This window comes from Bison bison, unplaced genomic scaffold, assembly GCF_000754665.1.
Source record: "Bison bison bison isolate TAMUID 2011002044 unplaced genomic scaffold, Bison_UMD1.0 scf7180017864251, whole genome shotgun sequence".
Taxonomy (NCBI): Eukaryota; Metazoa; Chordata; class Mammalia; order Artiodactyla; family Bovidae; genus Bison; species Bison bison.
The window spans coordinates 1,691,858-1,701,286 of record NW_011494823.1 but is presented as its reverse complement, the minus strand read 5'-3'; the positions used below and the strand labels follow the sequence as shown (position 1 = coordinate 1,701,286).

At 50.4% G+C, this 9,429-nt stretch overlaps 1 protein-coding gene across 2 annotated transcripts in view; it reads right to left on the bottom strand.

Annotated features, from left to right (window-relative positions):
- GDPD5 (glycerophosphodiester phosphodiesterase domain containing 5) overlaps positions 1 to 9,429 on the bottom strand; it is a 90,987-nt gene that overhangs the window by 51,258 nt on the left and 30,300 nt on the right. The window contains exon 1 of one of the 2 annotated variants that reach the window (XM_010847564.1): positions 5,461 to 5,592. The exons of the other annotated variant lie outside the window; for it this stretch is intronic. The gene's annotated coding sequence lies outside the window, so the exon portion shown is untranslated. Of the gene's footprint in view, positions 1 to 5,460; positions 5,593 to 9,429 lie in introns of those variants that run through there. 2 annotated transcript variants of the gene reach the window in all.

Below are 9,429 nucleotides of genomic sequence, written 5' to 3'. Positions count from 1 at the left end.
CAGATCCAGCGGATGTTGGCAATTTGATCTCTGGTTCCTCTGCCTTTTCTAAAACCAGCTTGAACATCAGGAAGTTCACGGTTCACATGTTGCTGAAGCCTGGCTTGGAGAATTTTGAGCATTACTTTACTAGCGTGTGAGATGACTGCAGTTGTGCGGTAGTTTGAGCATTCTTTGGCATTGCCTTTGTTTGGGATTGGAATGAAAACTGACCTTTTCCAGTCCTGTGGCCACTGCTGAGTTTTCCAAATTTGCTGGCATATTGAGTGCAGCACTTTCACAGCATCATCTTTCAGGCTTTGGAATAGCTCAACTGGAATTCTATCACCTCCACTAGCTTTGTTCATAGTGATGCTTTCTAAGGCCCAAATGACTTCACATTCCAGGATGTCTGGCTCTAGGTCAGTGATCACACCATCGTGATTATCTGGGTCGTGAAGATCTTTTTTGTACAGTTCTTCTGTGTATTCTTGCCACCTCTTGTCGATAGATAGCTAGATCAATAAATCTAGTCCTAGGAGATTACATGATTCAGCCAAGACCAAACAGCTAATGGTGGAGAAGACAGCGTTTGCAGCCAGGGCTGCCAAGCCTAAAGCCCAGTCTTTCCAAGACACCAGCCCTAGAGGGTCCATCTGTCCTCACTTCTACCACCCTCTATGACAGCCACAGCATGTGTCACTGAAAATTGCACCTCAAAGGGCCAAGTTCAATGTTTTGGTTGGCACCAGGGCAGCAGGGGCACAGAGCAGGGCCAAGAACTCTGGGGAGGAGAGAGGACTCCCCACCCCCCCACCATGGACTCAGGGCTGGGGGCGGCAGAGCCCTGACGTCTCCCTCCAGCAGCCTTCCAGCCCCCAGGGAAGGAGGCAGGGCATACAGAGCTCAGTCACCAGCAGGCTGGGTGACCTCCACAAGCCTCTGGCCTCAGCTTTCCTGTCTGTATCAGGGGAGGGTCTAAACCACATCCGATGATCTCTAAGGGACTTTTTAACACTCAGCTTCTAAAACCTTTTAACCACCTGCTCTCTCCTCATTCTCAGGAGATAAACATCGATGGGGTTGCTCCAGGAGGATGGAAGGGCAAATTCCCCAGTCCTTCGTTGTCTGGTCTGACAGGGAAGGGCCTCCTCCAACCCCGCCCCTGACTGGAGCAGTTAAGATCAGGATGAAAGCTGCAGGCAGGCTAGTGACAAGGTGAGAAGCCTGGTCATTCTGGGCCCCATCTCTGCCCAGGGGCTGCCACCATCTTTGACAGGAACCCAGGTATAGGTAGTCATGGCCTGGATAACTCACAGTGATGATTCCACACCTGACTTAGAGTGAAACCCAAGGGGGAAACGGTGGTGAAATGGGTTTCGCTTAGAGTGAAACCCAAAAGGCAGTGGGGACTCCTCCCTGCAGTGCTTGGGGAACCTGGCCATGGAGCAAGACCAGGGCCTCCCTGTGGTCCTTCCTCGCTGCATGCCCATCCCCTGTTCCCAGTGCAGCTGTACCTGGGAAGCTACCTTAGCTCAGGGCCACTCCGTCCATCTACTCATCTCGGTGCAGCAGCCCCTCCTCCAGGAACCCAGCCCTGCCAGGTCAGGGTCTCTTCTGGACCCACAACTCCTGTGCTTCCTCCAGGAGCACTGCAGGGCAGCTTCCTGGAGACAGTGGATGTCAATAGAACTCAGAAATAAGGGATGACTTCTAGCATAAGAGGGTCTTGCTAGGCGGATGGCACAGGGAAAGCGTGGTGGCAGGGAGGGTGAGCAGGAAGTTAAGCCCCATGTCGGTTCCATCTGGTGGTGACCGTGGGGTTTGCTTCCAACAGTAGCCTCCCAGGCCTCTGGGGACCTCGAAAGGCATCCCCAGGCAGCTCACCGGCTGGGCTGATTCTCCAAACAACCCACCAAATCCACAGAACAAGTCCCCAGCCACAGAGCTGCGGCCAGAGATGGGGGTATCGAGCAGATTCCAGGCTCCTCCCCACCGCTCTCCTGTGCTTAGCTTTTGAAGAATGCTCAAAGTCACTATCTTCCCCATTGCCCGGGCCTCATCAGATGGCTTAAACTGAGAGATGTGGGCTGCCACATCTCACTGTGTGGCCCTAGGCAAGTCACTCTATTTCTCTGGGCCTCAGAGAAAGCCCTAGATTCTAATGAAATCAGCAAAGAGGCAGACAGAGTGCAGGAAGGAAGTCTGTCACTGAGGCAGCTGCCAGTGGGGAGGGGCGGGGGCAGGAGGGCCTGGGAAGGAGGCCTGGTGGGCCAGCATACTCCCCGCTATTCCACCCCCGTCATGGCCACTCATTCTTTGGGGGAAAAGCTACTGGTGGCTTAGGCTGGGGCTCAACAGGAGCCATCAAAGAATCAACCATACCCTAATTAGGGTCACTATTAATCTCTTTTCACTGTGGTGCCAGGGCCTCCTGTTTACCCAACACTTTGTCCCAGAAGATTTCTGATGGCTCTTCCTCTGGGGGAATTCCCAGCAGGCTGGCTTCACCCCAAATGTGGGTGCTTCTGCCCCTCCTATAGGGAGTGCTCCCTGTTTCTCCTCCCAGAAGGGCTGGCTTCCTCGGAACCACAGCCTCTGGAATTATCTGTTCCATACCCAAGGCTCTCTAGCTCATGCGGTAAATGTTTCCGAAGCCTCTGCAATGCTGGGACCCAAGAGAGATGTACAGAGAATCAGGTGGCTCCTCCTTTCAAGGCGACAATCTCATCAGAGCAACAGCAGCTATGATTATAACCACATACACAGCACTTTACAGTGTACAAAGTCTCCACAAACATCGTCTCACTGAAGCACGGCCCCAACTTCACGGGCAAGTACCAGATCCCCATTTTATGGACGAGGAAGTTGAGGCTGCTAGAGGGTAAAACAGGTTTGCTGAGCTGCATCCTTGGTTGAGGCCCTTGGGGGACTGACTTGCATGCTTGGGGCCTGGTGGGCCAGCAGCACCCTGTCATGGTAGTTTATTCTTTGGGGGAAAAGCTTAGGGTAGCTGAATGGAGGCCAAGCTCAGGACCTTGCCCAGGACCCTTGGGTTCCCTTGGCACAGAAAGAACCTCTCCTTGGGTTTCTCTTTCCCCAGATCAGGGCTGTGGGCTGGGCTGAGCAGTCACCAGGAACAGCCCGCATACTCTCTAACCAGAGTCTTAGAATCGCCTCCCCCAAGTCTCGTACAATCACAGAATCCTGGTGCAATCCAACAGGGATCTCAAAACTAGCCCTGGATTTCAGACTATGACAGTCATCAAATGTCAGCACCAGGGAAGACCTGGAGCTATTCCCTCTGGCCTTCTATCCCTGCAGAAATCCCCTGTACAGCTGGTGGTGGTTCCCCAGCAGACTGGCCTGCACAGGCTTGTATATGCCTCTAGACAGGCCCCTCCCTCCCTGGAGGGCCGACAGGTTCCTCTTTAAACCAGAACAGAAGGTAAGCCCTCTTAAGAGGGGAAGCCCGCCCCCAGCCACCCCCGCCCCCAGCAGCAGTGACAGGTTCCCCAGGAGCAGGCAGAGTGAGCATGGGGCCAGCCTGGGGCCTGGTGAGGCGAGAGACTTCCCCAGTCTCTCCTCCCTCCCCGGTGGACGCCCCAGTCCCTCCCAGACGCCCAGTGATTCAGTCACAGGAACCAAGCTGGCTTTTTCCTATGCCTCTCCCTGGGTCTCTGGAAGGAGGGAGCCCTGAACAGGAGGAGGGCAGGCTGAAGCGGAGTCTGGCGGAGACAGGCCCTGAGCAAACTTGTCTCTGCCCAGTTTTTGCTCCCTGAGGGAATGGTGAGCAATGATTTATTTTATTTATTTATGCAAAATAGCAGAGTTATTATACAAACAGGCTTCCGAAGCAGGCCCTGAGGAGAAGCAAGTCCTGCCATTTTAGGAATCTCTCTCGCTTCCTTCCCCTCACACCTACCTGTCTCACCTCACCTGCCCCTGCACCTCCTCACACAACTGTGCTCCAAGCAACACAGCACCTCGCAGTCTCCCCCGCTCCCCCAAGCCTTTGCCGGTGCTGGGCCCTCTGCCAGGAGTGCCCTCCCGCCCCCGCCCCAAATTCTGTCCATCTTAACAAAGGCACCCTGGACAAAGCCTGGTCTGATCCCCCTGCAGAAGCCCACTGCTTCCTCCTTTGTCCTCCCATCACCAGGCAGAGCTCTTGAGACATGATCACAGGCCTCTGTGCACAGTAATTATGTTTCCGTGGCTGCCTGGCCCGCCAGGCCGAGAGCCTCCCCAGGTGGAGATTTCTCATCCATCCGGCCCAGCTTTCCTGAAGAGTCTGCAGATGATATCTGTGACCCTGCAGGTGACAGGGTCATGAGCTCCCCAGGTCCCCGTCCCCGCTAGAGGAATCACTGCACAGCAGACCCGTGTTCTTACACGAGGTCATCACCAAGGAAGCTCCCGTTTGCACTGGTTAAATGTGCAAACGAAGGAACGAAGGACCATATTGGAGCTTCTTAAACCACCCAACCGCAGAGCCACTTCTGAGCCTGCTCCCAATTCTGCCTCTGAATAATAATTAGCCTTTTCCCTATTTACAGAAAAAATTAAGTTACTAAAAAAAGTCTCAAGTATTTTCTCCCACAGTTTTTTCTGAACCCTCTGCTGTGTGTTCCAGGTCTAGTACAAGGCGACCTCAGACTTAGCACAGAATACTGATTTCCTCACTGCCACCTGCATCTCTCCTCATCACAGCACTCGAGGAGGAGCACAAGCTGGACTACTTCCAGGCCAGTCTGAGAACCTGGGGCCTAAGCTTCTCTTGCCCTCTTTCAGACAGCCAGGTTTCCTTTCTGACCTTGCTCAAATGCTGAGGAGGAAAGCCCTAGGCGTTGGCTGGCCCAGGAAACCCTGATGGTTCATGCTCCTTCCATGATTCAGGCCTCTAATTCCACCATTTACTATTCATTCCTTTGGCTGACACATCACTTTCTCCAGGATTCATTCTTAAAAATACACATCTCCCCTGGAAATGGGACTCCATCAAACCTCTAAACTGAAAGTCAAGGAAACTCAGTTTAATGCCTGGCTCTAGAGAGGCAATAAATCGTAAGGGTTAGGAATGTGTACTCAGAGCCAGCCTGCTGAGTTTGGAATCCAGTTCTACCACTTACTAACTCAGCAGGTTCGTTGATGCCTCTACACCTCAGCCTCCTTATCTGTGAAATGGAGATAACAGCACCAGCCTCATGGGCTGTTGTGAGGATTAAATGAGCTAATACTTATAAGGTGCATTAGGTAAGTATCTAGTCCACTGCAGAGAGCAACAGACAACTCTACTCAGAATATTATTTTTTTTCTTTCTTGCCTATAAAATGGAATAATAATCCTTACTTCCTCTTTTCCCATGAACTGCAGCTTACCACTCCCATGAGAGTGAACATCATTCTGGAACCCAGTGGAATGTTCTCTGAAGCTTGCCTCCAACTCCTTTCTGCCTGCCTCCTTCTTTGCTTTTTCCTTTACCTGGAAGAAGGTACCAGTGGCTATGAGCTGGGCTCCTGGGGGAGAGGGGTCTTGTCCATGGAGGTGGTGATGTCACTTCAGTGGGAGAGCTGAGGGGACAAACCCTGTCAGATCACACATAAGTCCATGCTGCCTCTCCCCTCCCCCGGGCCCTTAGTGAGCCCCCACCCTGCGCCCACCCTGTGCTGGGTATGGGGACCAGGGATGGCCTGCATCCAGTTCCCGTTCTAGGGAAGCCGCCAAGTGGGTGGGGGAGCCCACGTGATCTGGTGGTGGACTATGAGATCCCACACAAGCACCTCCCCACGTGCTGCCCACACACGGGCCCTAACCCAGTACAGCCTGCTCCGGAACCACTCTTGCCCCCACCAGGACCCACAGAAACATGATCTAAGGCCCAGCCACCCTGGGGTGAAACCTGGGGTTGTGTCTGGCTCCCAGGAGGCAGAGGCCCATTCATGCTGCCCAGAGACCTGCTTCTTTGGAGGTAGACGCCAAACCAGCTGTTCTAAAGCAGCCGCTGAGGGAGGGCTGGGCGGGCTGGAGGCGGGATCTGGAGCACCGCAATTATGCGGCTGACTTCTGACTCATGCACCGCTTCCCCCATCGCCAGCTTCTTCGGCCCTCCTGCCCAGGAACTGGGAGGGGAGATGACTTGGTAGCGACAGGCCATGGCGAGAGGAGAAGGGGTGCTAGGTCAGCACTGCAGGCTTTGGAGGATGCCGCCACACTGCCCAGTAGGGGACACTGAGGTTGGTGGGGCCAGACATCTGCCTATGTCACCCAGAGAGTCAGAGCCAGAACCAGGGTGGGACCCAGGGCAGGGGCGGCTCAAGCTGGGGTCCAGCCCAATACCAAGCCGACATGAGGAGCTTCTCCAACCCAGTCAGGGCCTGGAGCCACATACCAGCTAGAGGCACTGCCAAAACTAAGCCTTGGCCCGGTGGGGGGACAGAACTGGGCTCACAGACAGCTTAGAAATGACATCCAGCTACTGAGAGATGGACTCCTGGTGTGCCCCCAGTCCTGCCTCCACTTCCATCCCCCAGGTTTCTCAAAGAGCCCTGAATGCACTGCAATTTACAGTTTATAGAACACTTATTTTCTTCATCTCTCACAATGATCCTAAGGCCGAAGTGACAGAGGGATATAAATAAAGCAGGGCTTCTCAAACAAATCACCTAGGGATCTTGTTGAAAGGCAGTCCAACTCAGTAAGTCTAGGCTGGGGGCTGAAATTCTACTCCTTTTTTTTTTTTAAATAAGCCCTTACGTGATGCTGATGCCGCAGGTCCAGAAGCCACAATTTAAGTAGCTAAAACATAGTTGTTAACTGCACGCTGGGGTCAGACTGTTAAAATCTTGGCTCTTTCTGTGTGACCTTGGGCAAGTTACTTAACCTCTCTGGGCCTCAATCTCCTAATGTATAAAACAATAATCATCATAATAAAACCTACCCCCATAGGGTTGATGTGAGGATTAAATTATGTAAATTGCTTAAAGTGATGTTTATCATTTCAAATTTTAAAATGGAGGCTCTGAGAGATGGACACACTCAGCAAGGTGGCAGAGGCAGGATTCAAACCTGTATCTCTTAAATATAAATCCTGCAATAACAATTTGCCACAACATGTCACAGCCAGCAAGCCCTCCACCATCAGACAGACATGGATATTGAAGCCTGGAGAGCAGCCAGGAATTGACAAGGTCACTAGAAAGTTGATTCAGAAATTCAAGTCCATGACCCCCGACCTACTGCTCTTTCCATCACACCTCACTGGCCTGCAAGACAGAGAAAGTATCCCAAGTTCCCCCTGTGGGGGTCCCAGCTCCACTGGGCAGCGGGCACCTGAAAACCCGATGTGTGTGGGAGAGGCTGCATGTGGAGGCTGCCCTCGTGCCCACTGTAGCCTGAGCTGTCCCGCACTCTCAGAGCCCTGCCTGCCAGTCTGGATGAGAATGGTCTAGCATCCCCCTTCCATCATCCATCTTCTACATCCATTCTGTGGCACTGCTTCATTTCAGGGTCACCCAGCCCGGGTAGCAGGCAAGGGAGGAGGCAGGCCAGGCCCATCTCCACCCCCAACCTTGGCTTCCCAGCACGGGGCCAGCGGGAGCCTGTGAGTCACTTGAAGGAAGTGCCTGGCCCCAAACAGGAAGTGGCTCTTCTAACAGAACCCTCATCCCCCAACAGGAGCTCCCCGGGGCAGGTGCTGATGAAGACTCTCCTCCCCAGGCAGAGTCTGATGAAGGAAGGGAAGTTGACTGGGACAAAGCAACACCTATTCAGATCTTGCCTGAAACTCAAATGCAATACCCATTGTCTGCACTGGGAAACCTGGTCAGAGAGCTTCTCTGCTGTGTGATATTATGTACAACAGTGTGGCTCTCTGAGGCTCAGTCCCCTCACCTGGAGGATCACAGGGTTGTACTGCAAGAGCGCTATGGCCTGATATTCTACACTGAAACGAAGGATCGGAGGATGTGAATATAGGTTTTAAATAAATGAAGAAAAGCTTATATGAAAGAGATGAAATCGTGGATGCCAATACCTAGATTTAAGCTCCAGTTGTAGTGTAAGCACTGTCGTTTATCTATCGTTAGCACAGGGCCGGGATCTCATTGACAAGAAGATGTCTCCTGTACCACCCTTAGGCTCAAGGAAGAAGGGTCATGACCTTGAGCCCCACACATCACAAACACATGCTTACAAACATATTACAGAATATACAAAAAAAAAAAAAGAACATGCAGGAGCTTCCATCACACAACATCCATGGGACCACAAGCCTACTCTGCTCTCCTAGCACTGCTCAGGCCCCAGAGAAACTCTTCATTCCTTGGGTTTCAGGAACAAAAGGTGACTCTGTCCAGATGAAGGTCTGAGGGATGCACAGTTGCTGACAGGGTTGAGAGTAGGGTAGAGGGAGGGAAGGGGAGGGAAGCAGGATGCTACTGGCAGGAGGAAGGGGACTAAGTGGCAAGAATGCTTGTGAGGGGGGCAGACAAATCAAACTTGTCTGATCCTTTCAGAGAGCAGCAACTTCTTACATAACAAAATATCCATTTCCCAGTAATGCTGAGCATCTTCTTTTTTTTTTGGCTTGTCTCCCTGTTGCAATTTGTGGTTCTAAAAGTACTCATGAATTAGTGTGGTATTCACAATAAATGCACATGGCAGCCGAGAAACATCTTACAGTATTTAACAATTCATATTACTCAGATTAATGTAACATGAAATGTGATACTAATTCTTTACAACTAGATGGACATTAAACACAAAAATGAATAGTTTCATTACAAATGAATAGTTTCATTTTTATAAAATTTTCAAAACTTTGAATTAATTACTATATCACATATATTTAAATAATTATATTTTAAAATTAGATATTAATTTTGATGCATATAGTTTTAATTTCCTAGATAATTTCAAGGAATAAAATAACTTTTGAAAATATAAAATTTCCTTTCTTTATATTTAATTTACATTTTTTATGGAAATTATTCAAATTCTATATACTTTAAATACAACTGCATTTTATTTTTGATCCTTTAGATTAATATCATCAAGACACAATTTTCAAATGATGTGAAAATCTTGATTATAACAATTATAGTGATCTTGCTAACATGAAGACAACAAAATATATTTTATGAAATAAATAACATATGAAATATGTCTTATTACTCATCCAAATTTCCAGCAGCCCACCAACAAAACACCCAGATGTGTAAGAACAATTGTCCTCCTTGAAATTCGGTTCCTTTCAGTCATATAAAACCATAACTTTACAAAGCGTGACAATGAAACTATCTTACTTAATAGTTTCTTGGTTTGTTCTGTAACCTCCCGATATATGACAGAGACTGTGTGGCCTCCATCTGTACTTCTGCCCTGGGCCCTGAAAAGTCTAGACCAGACCTATCTGTTGACTCCCTGCCCACCAGCTCACTTTTGTGGGGCTCA